Below are 11,894 nucleotides of genomic sequence, written 5' to 3'. Positions count from 1 at the left end.
GAACCATGTAGAGTAAGCTTAGTCCCTCATTCTCACAGCAATGAAAACACTTTTTTCTACCTCCCACCAAATCTCTGTTGTGGCATAAACATACTCAGTGCTATCGGTCCTCTTTGTCTCTTCACCATGTGCTTTACTCTAAGCTTAAACACAGGAAATCAAAATTTCACTCATAAACCAATTAAAGTAGACAAACAAACAACTGCAACCTCCCTTTCCATCTTAATATCTCACATGGGTTTGAAATATTGTACCTCCATTAATTTTTTAAAATTTCACCCACATTACAGTTTTGTTTGTCAATTGTTTTTTAGCCATATTTCAAAATCTCATTATCCTTTTTTGGGGGAGAGGAAGAAAAGGTGATTTAGGGGAAAAAGTTGCAGTCCTAGACTAGATTTATTGGATTCAGCCCAAAAGACTGTCAAGGCATTTGACATCTTTATATAAAAATATATTGCATCTGTAAATCCATATCTGGTATCATCTGAATAGTATGGATATGCATATATAGATTCCCTATCTGTGTAGATACAACACTGGATAGGGTAGAACCCTATATGTTATTAAATAAATCATCTAAGACCTTGCCAATGTACTGCCTATGATGTCAGAATCAGTAGAATTTTATTTAAAAACACCTTTTTAAGCTAAATATATAAAGGATATCCACTATCGGCAGATTTCAATAAGATTGAATTTATTAGATATTAAAAATATGCTGAGTCAAGTGCTTTGCTAAAAAAACAAGTCAATAGAGCACAATATGGTTCTCGGTCTTTCAGTAATTAGGGGAAGAGGTTTCCCCAGGACATGAAGCCTCAGAGCAAGCAAATAAAGGTCAGAGACCTAAGAAGAAAAATGCTCTGTGATCCTATCTTTCATTAACAGAATTTAAGAAATTTTAGGTACTCATTTCTACATACACAAATCCTTAGAGGTCAAAAGATTTTTAAAAACAAGTTGTTAGAAGTGGCCAAAAATAACCTCAACACTTTTACACTTACTGTAAGACAAGATCAACTCACTTTTTAGATATTAGGCAAAGCGTATCTTAATTATCCAGCAGCATTTATGGCTGCTCTCCACATAAATTTTAAGAATGAAAATATTGATATGATAATATTTATGCTAATATTTCTTACCTATGTACAACTGTTAGTTATTTCCTACCATCTTTCTCTCCTTTGTCCATAATAATATAATCGTAACTGAACATAAGGCTGCCCAGCTTGAGGAAATATTTCTCAGCCCCTCACCCACCACCCATTGCAACTAAGTGTGGTCATAGGACTAAAATCACAATAGGAATGTGAGGTTAATGGAAACTCTCTCTTCACTTAATTAAAATAAAATTGATGTACATCATTTGGCATTTTTATCACCTTCCATGGGTGGGTGGTGACCCAGCTTCAACTACACAGACAGCACACTATCTTTGAAGGTGGAGGAACTTGTGGGAAAGTTCCCTAACCCCTCCTGGAGCAGATCTGCCTCACCAGCTGTGACTGGCTGGGCTATTATGTTTGAAAAAATGGAATTACGTTGTATTTGAATAATTATATTTGGGGATCCCATTGGTAAAGCAACTTAGCCTTTAACTTAAGGAATACAACTATCACCATCCTATATCAATATAGGATTCTATACTGTGAAATTCTTAAAGGAAAGAACAATTATTTATTTACCTAGTCCAGGGCCTGGCTCATTGTAGCATTAAAAATATATGCATTGAATTGACAATCAAAAATTCTCTCTAAAGAGTTGCCATTTTAAAAAATCTACCATCTCTTTTTTCCCCCCAGTTCACCATCTCTCATTTCACACATGAAGAATCAGGCTAGATCAAGGTCACATAGCAGGTGTCTAATATATTAGCAGTGGGAAGAGATAAAATATACTGGCAAGAGGGAACATTGGGGAATGAAATATGACTTAAAAGTCTAGGCTCTGTGACTTATTCTGTTACTCCCAACAAGTTACTTAATGTCATTAGATCTCCTCACATGTAAGATGGTATTTCCCAGTGTCTGTTGCAATATAGCAAACCATCCCAAAACACGGGGGCTCAAAATAGTTTATTACTTTCTCCCCTGGTTCTGTTTGTTGCCTGGGCATGGCTGGTAGTTCTCACTTGGGGGTCTTTCAAGAGCTGCAGGCAATCATCTGAAGATGTCACTAGGCTGAATGTCCCGGATGACTTACACACATGGCTGGCAGTAGATGCTGACTGTGGGCAGGAAGCTCAGTTAGGGCTATCAACTGTGGGCATTCTATGTGGCTTGAGTTCTCAGTATGGACACTAGGTTCCAAGAGGGAGTGTCTCAAGCACAGGGTTTGCAGAAGGCCCAGATAGAAGAAATAAGGTTTCCTACGAACTAACATTGGAAATACCCACATATAATTTCAGCTATATATTACTGATGAAGCTGGTCACTTGGGATAGTCCAGATTTAACAGGAGGAAAATTAGATTCCAAATCTTGATGTGAAGACCAGCATGCACATACAGGTAGGGAAAAACTTGGTGACAACCCTTTTTTAAATAATTGACTACGGTATGCCTTCTGGCCATTATAATAAAATTCCTTTCATGTGCAGAATACACTCATCCTCCCAGAAGTCCTGACAACTCATCCCATTAAGGGACTGCTTTGAAGCCCAGGATCTCAGCTAAATCAGCCTCAAATGCGGTACTTGCGGGACGGTTTCTCTCAATATGCAGATCTGTAAACCACTATATTTCTTTCCTTACCTGTCCCTCATATAACCAACATTCTGAAAGAAATTTTCACATCTGGTTTAGCTTTCAGACACATCAAGTTCAGAAGTTTTATTGACTGACTGCTCAGTCTGAGAATGAGAAATGGAAAGATCTGGACTTTCTTTAGACATCATAATTTCATCTTCCTCACAAGCTAAACTTGGTTGTCCCAGTTCAAAAAATGCAGATTTAGTTTCTGCTCTGCCATTTTAGTTTCAATGTCAAAAATGATTACTTGTATAATGCTCTTGTTCATCTTCTAGATCATCTTTGTTCATGGGAATTTTTTTGAAGTGGTGTTTCTTATTGTTTCAATGATAACATAGCTGAATAAATATTTTCAATTTGTTCTTTTTCAGTGGTCACTTTTACTCAGAAGGTGTGAAGAGGTGTTGAGACTTCTCCCATATCTGGTACATAGACTTCTCTTCAAATATCACTCCTTCACAGTCACCATCCTTAAAACCAGGAGGCTGGTAAGCTGGGGTGCAACTTCATCACAGTAAAAATGTTTCATAGTCAAACAAACATCATTAGGTAAAGGTCCCAGATTTTGCATCAGAATGTAAACCTTGCAAATGGGAATACTTGCTTTCTTGGTGTCCATAGATGACAGACCAGATTCACTGCTTTGGCCTTTAGTTATAAATTCTATGAGTGGTCCATTACTGATGCACTTGAATTGAAGTTGGTAACATGTTGAAATTGTCTGAGGATCGTCTGAGTTGTTGTATAAAACTAGAACAATCATCCCTAAAAGCATCGTAGCATCCTAGTATCTACTTCACTAACTGTATAGATCTTGGGCTATTTTTATCTTTTCTCAGAATTCTGACACAAAGATCCTGAGCTCTAGTGAAGGAACAGTAGCTCAAAAGGTGCTAGAGACCTAATGGGAGAAACTGAGTTGTGTGGCTTTGGGGTGAGAGCCATCATTATCACTGTGCTGAGCCGTCTCCTCATGCAGCCTGCAGGACATGGCCAGGCACCAAATCTGAAGATCACGTCACTTTCTTTTCTTCTGTTTGACTCAAATCTCCGTCTTTCTTTTACATAGACAGTTGTCACTGGACTTCAGGCTCAGCTGCATAATCCAGGATGAGCTGATCTCAAGATCCTTAAGCATATCCACAGAAAAACGATATTTCCAAATAAGGTAATATGAATTGGTTTCAAGAATTTGCAATGGAGGTATCTTTATGGAGAGGAGGATGGGGGCACAATTCAACCAACCACATCTTCATTAAATATTCCTCACAAACACAGTCTCTAAAGAAGTGAAACAGTGCTCTTTTTCTGGTGACAATTCTCTGTCCCTTGAAAAAGTCTGAGCTTAGCGTTCCTGCAGTGTGAGTTTTGGGGGGAGGGGGGACGGCGGGGGATAGAGAGGCTCCCAGCTGTACTTTACAAAGAATGACACTTTTTTCAAAACACTTTTAAGTAAACTCCTGGTTCTCTGAAAAATGTTCTAAGGATGTTGACTTAATTTTATGACTCATTACCAACAGAAACACATGAAAAAAACTTTCCAGCATCAAAAGCAATATTCTTAGGACAAGCTGGAAGTTTACAACAAGTCTTCACTATTTCAATTCACTGGGATCTACTGCATGTCTATAATACTCATATATGATTCCAGGCTTGAGCAGCCTACAATAAAAATGTCTAATCTCTACCCAGAACCTGGAGCAAATCATGCCCTGAACATCTGGCTTGATGTGGTATTAAAATGGTATTGCTTATCTTTCTGCAATAGGCATACTATATCATCACCAAGGATGTTAGAAGCCTAGTCAGTTTTCCAGCAATAGAAGTAAAAATTAATTTTTGCTAACCAAATAAAGGGTTGTTTCTCTATTATTATCTAACACAGCACTCTTCATTTTCTTTCCCAAAGTGTACAGCTTAGAACTATATGAGTTATGAATACTAATTACAGTTAGACCCACAAATTGAGTTTTTCTAAAGTTATAAATCTCACTTTATGCAAGTTATCATATTTCTAGAAAAACTGATAGTAGATAAGTGAGCATAAGAACTCCAAGATTTTAACTGCTCTAATCTATTTCATATTCAGGAAGAAGCAGAAAAATAAATCAAACAACTACAAAAATAGTAAAACAAAAACACCTGAGGTCTGCTTCAAAAACCTATTGACTGTCTTGCTTCTCATTTTTTCATCACTCATACATGTATACACTAAGACAAATAATTGGTAATAGGAAGAAATAGGACCTTGTAGGTCTGAGTTTCTAGTTTAGTTATTATATTTTTTTAATCTGCAGATGTATTTCCTCTTAATTCAGTATTAATACCATCACAAAGTGCCTTTTCTATTTCACATTCTCTCCATAACCTTCATCTGTATGCATCTTTAAAGAAAAAGCTAACTTACAAAAACAATTTGCCTCATTGGAGGGAATAATACAGTGCATATTGATGTGGAAATTTTCCATCTCTAAGGGGTTAACAATTACAAAGAAAGCAATAATAAATTGAGTCTCTCTCTCTCTCTCTCTCTCTCTCTCTCGCACCTCTACCTCCATCTCTATCTTGCACCAACCCTACCATTCTCCCCTAGTCTCTCCTGCTCACCCTTTAGGGTTCCTGCTCCCCTGATTCAACATGAGATCTTAGCTGTTAGCACTGTGCTGTGATGTGAAGGATGTCAAGGACATTCTCCTAAGCAGTGAACAGGACCATTGATCATTTTTTTTTTTTCACTGTTTGCAGAGAATCTCTGGGCAAGAGAAGTGTCTTTCCCATGCAGAAAGAATTGACAGTGTTATGAGATTTTGGCTTTTTGGAACAACACATTAAGCTTATTAAGTTCATAATACTCAGCAGGTTAAAAGAGCCATTTGCTTTTCATCATTATTGCCTGAGTGAAAATATATATAAAATATTCTTATCCAAATATCCAAAAACCTCAATCCACAGTTTTTGTATATCAAATACAGGGAGAAAGATCTTTACCCCTACAGTTCTATATTGAATGGCAAAACAAAAATGCTAAGGCATAACCATTTTAGTCCGGTGATGCCTCACCTTGGAGACAAAAAGAACAAAAGTAAAGAGCACTCCAATTACCATTGGCAAAATAGCTGAGAATTTTTAGTATACACCGTGAACCATGAAAGCAATACAAATTCTGCTTTAAAAGCTTTGAATAAGCCTTTAAAGTTATAGATCTACAACACAAACACATTCAAACCTAAGAAGACATCCTGTTGCCATGACAATATGACACTCTAGCTCCCTGTCATGATGGATCGTGGGCTTTGGAACATGATCATACCGTCGAACTTCAGGGTTCTCTGACAACAACGTGCTACCTTCGAATCTTATTAATTTATTGCTCCGATGTTTGTTTTTAGTCTTAAATAATATAAGGTCACAGGTAAATAACCTAGCGTAAATGAAAAAGTATTACATATACATTTTTAAAAATACGTTCTTATCTAATGTTGGTAACATCTATAAATTTACCCACAAGGTCTTAAATTAGAGATACAAAGGAAATCTATTGTTCAAAAGATAAGTATTGTTTATCAGAATCACTACTTTTTAATGCTCCCATAAAAAGAAAGCCATTTACTAATCTGAAACCTCAGAAAAACTTATGGTGATATATTTTTCATTACACAGTGATAGCTACATATATCCTTCAGAAAACAAAACAGAGAAACAGAGGGTAGGCCCTAACTTGTCCCAAACAACATGAAAAGAATCTCTTTTGAGACACAAAACAAACAGGGAAAGAGGTTTCTTTCTGATATAAGGTTGTTGGCAGCTTATCACTAATTCCTCGAAGTATTCCCATTTTCTGAGATTTTCCTTGTCTCCTCCTTTTCTTATTATTTCGAAGCTGATAAGAAACAAAAGACTAAACTGCATTATCATTAATTCATTCTCTCAGTAAACATTTAACAAGCATTTTTATTCTTCGGTAGAAAAAGAATAAGCTCACCTAGTGAGGAAGAAAAATATAAAACAAACGAAACAAATAAAACTTTAATAGGATCTTCTTAGAGGCTGCAGTCCTGGAATGTAAAGGGTTCTGTGAAACCACAAAGGATGCAGTTCTCACGGAGCCTGTTGGCGCAGGTGCAGGTCCAGAGAGGAAGCTGGGACTGAGCTGAGCGTCTTCTCCGACGACGAGGGCGAAGGAAGGACCGCTTCCGAGAACCAGCACATACAAAGGTACAGTGTTTGGGAATTCACACTCTATTCTGATAAATCCCAACAGGTCTGTCTGCCTGGAGGGAAGTGCATAGGCTGAAACAGTAGGAAGAAGGTTTGCCATCATATGAAGTTTGTACTTTGTACCGCAGAATACAGGATCCAGTCAAAAAATTAACCAGCCAAGGCAAAATGAAGTCCAAGAGGCATTTTAGAAAGATCACTTGAACAAAATTGTGGAGGATCCATTTGAGTTGAGGTGGGATTGAAGACATGATAATTTAGAGGCTATTTTAACAGTGTGAGTAAGAGAGACTTGAACAAAGACAGTGTCTATAGAGAGATTTGAGAAAGTTTTGAGTGGTAAATTTAACAAATCTCTGTAATCTATTGAATGCAGATGTTAAGAGAAAATATTTCTGGCATGAGTGATTGTGTGAGGTTACAATTTTCCACAATGAGGAATATAATTCAGGAAGCAGTCATGGCCAGATAAACTCAGGAATTTCAGAAAAATCCCAATACTTAACTAGTATAAGAAGTGAAGAGAGAAGATCGAACATCAAATAATGCAAACAGCTACACTGAAGAGCTATAGAGAGGAGGAGAATAGAACGAAGGAAACAAAAGGGAGGGCCAAAAATTAGTAGACTTTATCTTTTTTAACAAAGGCATTTCAAAAAGGGGAGCATCTACATATGAAAATATAGATAAATAATGTTTCTAGTGTGGTAAAGATATTCGTTAATATAAAAATGGATAAATAATATTAACACTTCATAGCATATCTTTGAACCACATTGTGTAAGCATTATCTGATCTCCAACATAAATCTGTGTGACTAGATTAAGTATTATTATTCCTCTTATTTTTATGGTTGAGAAAACTGACAGAGAGGCCAGCTAACTCCCCCAAGGTTACACAGCTGGTAACCCAGGAATGCTGAATTCACTTTCTCCAGATACTTCATTAAATAATCTAGTCATGCTTAAACTGCAGGTAGGGGGTTATTTCTATTAAAATACATAGAAAATTATTCTATTAAAACAATTCCACATCTTCTTAAGTATAGAAATAATTTAAATAATTAAACAAATAATATTTGGAGATTATTGTCCTCAATATAACTATAAACTATTTCTTGTGGATCTGAAATATGATAGTTATAAAGAGAAAAAAGGAAGAGTGGAAGAAAGTGTCAAGCATTTTCTGTAGAAGGAATCTTTCACTCAAGTCAGAGAATCAATGTAATATTCTCTCTCAAGCAAATATGCTATCCTTAAGGTGATCATTATTACCCATTACCTGTTTCGGATATATAGACAAGATGCTCAATTTTAGACTCACTAAGTAATGTGGCAACCTATTAACTGAACCAAATAAAATAATCAATAAAAAAATAAAATTAGTCCAAATAATTACTTAAAAAACATTAAAAAATAGCACACATAACTATCATGCATAGAGGCATAAAGGGTAATTTGTAAAAAATCTCACTCTTACTCATCCCTTTCAATAGTGAAAATTATGATTTTTGAAGCTTAATTAGTATTTTATGTCACTTTACACATTTATTTAGTTATTTATACTTTAGCCTGAAAAACTGTTTTGTGAGCGGTGAGTAGGTATTATTTCCACCACTTAAAGATGAGAAACTGGTGGCCCAGGGAAATTGAAATCTGCCCAGTTGTACCAGAAGGTGAAAGAAGGAAGTCAAAATGTGAATTCATGTCTTTTGACTAAATCCACATATCAGGTTACTATATCACTTTACGCTCCCTTTATAAACTCTGCATTAACATTCACAGCATAAAGCCCATGAAATAATCTTTTATTAGATAGGAAGAAACCAAGTCATACTGAGTTGTCAGCTGACAGCAATTATGTTTAATTATGAGGTTACTCATCTGGTACATAAACAACTAATTCCCTTTTCTCCTCTAAACGTCAGGTCTGCTCACAAATAGCAAAGGGTGTGTCCTCGGCTGTATAAAACCACTAGTGTGTTACTACAGGACTTAGAGATGTAGCATTTTAATTATACACAGTGATTTCATAACTCAGCCCCATGACAAGTTATTATAATAAACACTTCAAAAGAAGTTTCATCTTTTTATGCATAATGCAAGTATCAAACACAATGACCTTTCTCATTTGCACATTAGTGATTTTATTTTAGAAAGGGTAATGAATTTCTTTGCTTCTCAATTTGATCTTTGCTTTTATAAAATATTAATCATCCCATATTCAGAGTCCTTCATAGGTCAAATTTTAAAGTCCCTTTGCTATAACCAAAAATAAAAACATAAAACTCTCTGTTAATAATTATGGATTTCCTAAGTTTCTTAACAGTATTTCAAGTAGGCCAGCTAAACAAACAAACAGACCAAAAAACCGTGCAAACAGAGAAGAAAGTCCACTAAGGCTTTATCCCTGGGACATTCACAGTGAGTTAAGTAGTTTGAGAATTCTTGTTGGGCTTCTTTGGAGAGGGAGAGGAATTTGTGCACAGCACCAATATTAGGTTTCCAGAGTGAGCTGGATTTGTAATATATTTGTGAGGTATGTGTGTGTTTCTGTCTATAAGTCTCAGAATTGGTGAAATCTGTGTTTGAACACCTGACTTTCAACAGGTATATTGCCTAAAAAAAGGAGTAGAGATTTACGCCTAATTATTATATTGTAATTATATAGTTACTAGTATTTTTCATTTATTCCTTTCCACACAAGTTTTTTTAGCACCTACTATATGCAAGTCACTTTAATAGAAGCTGGAAATACCATAGCCTGTTCTCAAGAAGTATCATCAACATCATCATCATCATCATTATCATCATAGCAAGCCATTCTGATTATCAACCATACCTTTTTAAAAATATTTTTTTATTTATTTTTAGAGGGGAAGGGAGGGAGAAAGAGGAAGAGAGAAACATCAATGTGTGGCTGCTTCTCATGCACCACCAACTGGAGACCTGGCCCGAAACCCAGGCAGGTGATTTGAGAATTGAACCCATGACCCTTTGGTTCACAAGCTGGCGCTAAACCAGCTGAGCCACGCCAGCCAGGGAAACCATATCATCACATAAATATAATTTTTGGAAAAGTGGTTCTATATTGAAAAATAATTTTCTTTCAAATAAAATGTTTCCTCCTGACTTTTCAGAATTTTGGAGCCCAGAGAGTGTTTCCAAGTCTCTTTGTATTGCCATTTTGGCCAAATAATTTGACCAACCCAGTACAAGAATTATTGTCATTACCATCATCACCAATTTTAGATAGCTGATTAGATAGCAATATTGAGCATCAGAATCTTTTCAACTTGTGGTTAACGGACAAATATTTTACAATACACCAGTTTGGACATTGGTTTAAAAATGAAATGTTTGAATTCCATATCAGATTATGGATATCTAAAAAGCCACCTCTTTGACACTATCTAGAATATTAGCCCAGAACAAATAGCACTGAATTTAATGTATTTAGATGGAAATTCATAAATACTGTCACTATTTGGCATTACTATAAATGCTTGGAGGCCTCTCTGCTTTGTTGCACATGCTACTCATGCTCATGGGCTCTGAAAAGTGTTATGTGACATAATAGCATCATGGCTCCTGCTATACAGTACACATGGGCCAGTGTATGCCTAAATCCCCAGTATATATCATGCAAGTTTTAAGGGATAGAATAATATTTTTGAAATAGTAAAGAATTTCTTCCTTATTAATTTCCTCCTTTGCCCTCTGCTCAGCTCCTGCTTTTGACTAACACACACTGCCTTCCCCGGACCTTCTATTCATGTGTTTGGGCTGCTCAGGGCTCAGTGAGGGAGTGGAAAGCAAAGCCAAAAAGGAGGCAGTTAGCTTCGGTTTGTAAAAGCTTAGTAGTCACATTGGGGAAAGGAAGAGCATTTGAAACACAAACAAAATAGTAGAGAAAGGTAGGCTGAAGAAAACAGGGATGTCCCAGAATTGGGAGTAACAAATATCATTAGAAAACAGAGAACTGCAGGTCCAAACCCGCCATGGCCGGGCAGATAGGAGTAAACCATGTTTAACGCAGACCTCTGTGGGCCGGACGAGACGACGGCCAACTAAGCGGATGCCTGCACACTCAGGCCCTCTCTCTAAAGGGACCGTCTTCGCTCCTTGGGGATGCTGTAACAAAAATACCACACACTGTGTGACCTAAAAGTGAAAGAAAATTCTTTCTTACATTTCCAGAGACTCGGAAATCCAAGACGAAGGTGCAGGCAGATTCAGTGTCTCGGGAGGGTCAGCTTTGTGGTTCCAGAACCGCCATCTGACTGTGTTCCCATATGGCGGAAAGCAAAACCGAGCTCTGCAGGTTCTCACTCCTTCTCCTTTCCTTGTCTTTCTCTTCTCCTTTTTAAAAAATGTATGGACCCTGGCAAGTTTGTGTGGACCCCATAGGCCCCTACCTTTGGCCATCCTGTTCTTGCACCACCCAGGCCTCTAACGGACTCAGGCACCTCAACGCCGAGGAAGCAGGATGGAGCATGCACAGTTCACACCCACACACCTGCCCTCAGTAATCGGGCCCTCCTGGCGGGTTAGACTGGGCCTGCAATAGCCCACCAGGCCATATTCTTGGGGCCAGTGGTTTCCAGATCTGCGCCATTGATGAGGAGGTTTAGAATGGTGATCATCATCAGACCTCTTACAGCCCTTGGGGCCTTTCTGGCATTCATGATTCGCAGGTGTTTCCAATGGAGTCTCTGATAAGTGCTCTAATTCTATTCATGAGAGCTCCGCCCTCGTGATCTAATCCCATCACCTCCAAATACCATCATATGGGAATGGTTTCGACATAGAAATTTTGTGAAGACACATCAAGTCTATAGTAGAGATAGTAGATAAACTTCCAGAATTTAGCCACAATCCTACTGAAGGGGAGTAGGGTCAAACTTACTACATTTCTGTCATGTG

General features: G+C 37.2%; 1 pseudogene; it reads right to left on the bottom strand.

The window, feature by feature from the left end:
• Window positions 1-2,750: 2,750 nt before the first annotated feature.
• On the bottom strand, window positions 2,751-11,656 carry LOC150012245 (HORMA domain-containing protein 1 pseudogene; annotated as a pseudogene).
• Between the last annotated feature and the right edge of the window lie 238 nt (window positions 11,657-11,894).

The sequence above is a fragment of the Furipterus horrens genome, unplaced genomic scaffold (genome assembly GCF_987537825.1).
Source record: "Furipterus horrens unplaced genomic scaffold, mFurHor1.1.pri manual_scaffold_4, whole genome shotgun sequence".
Taxonomy (NCBI): domain Eukaryota; kingdom Metazoa; phylum Chordata; class Mammalia; order Chiroptera; family Furipteridae; genus Furipterus; species Furipterus horrens.
Note: the sequence above shows the minus strand (reverse complement) of the source record. Positions and strands in the feature narration are given on the sequence as shown.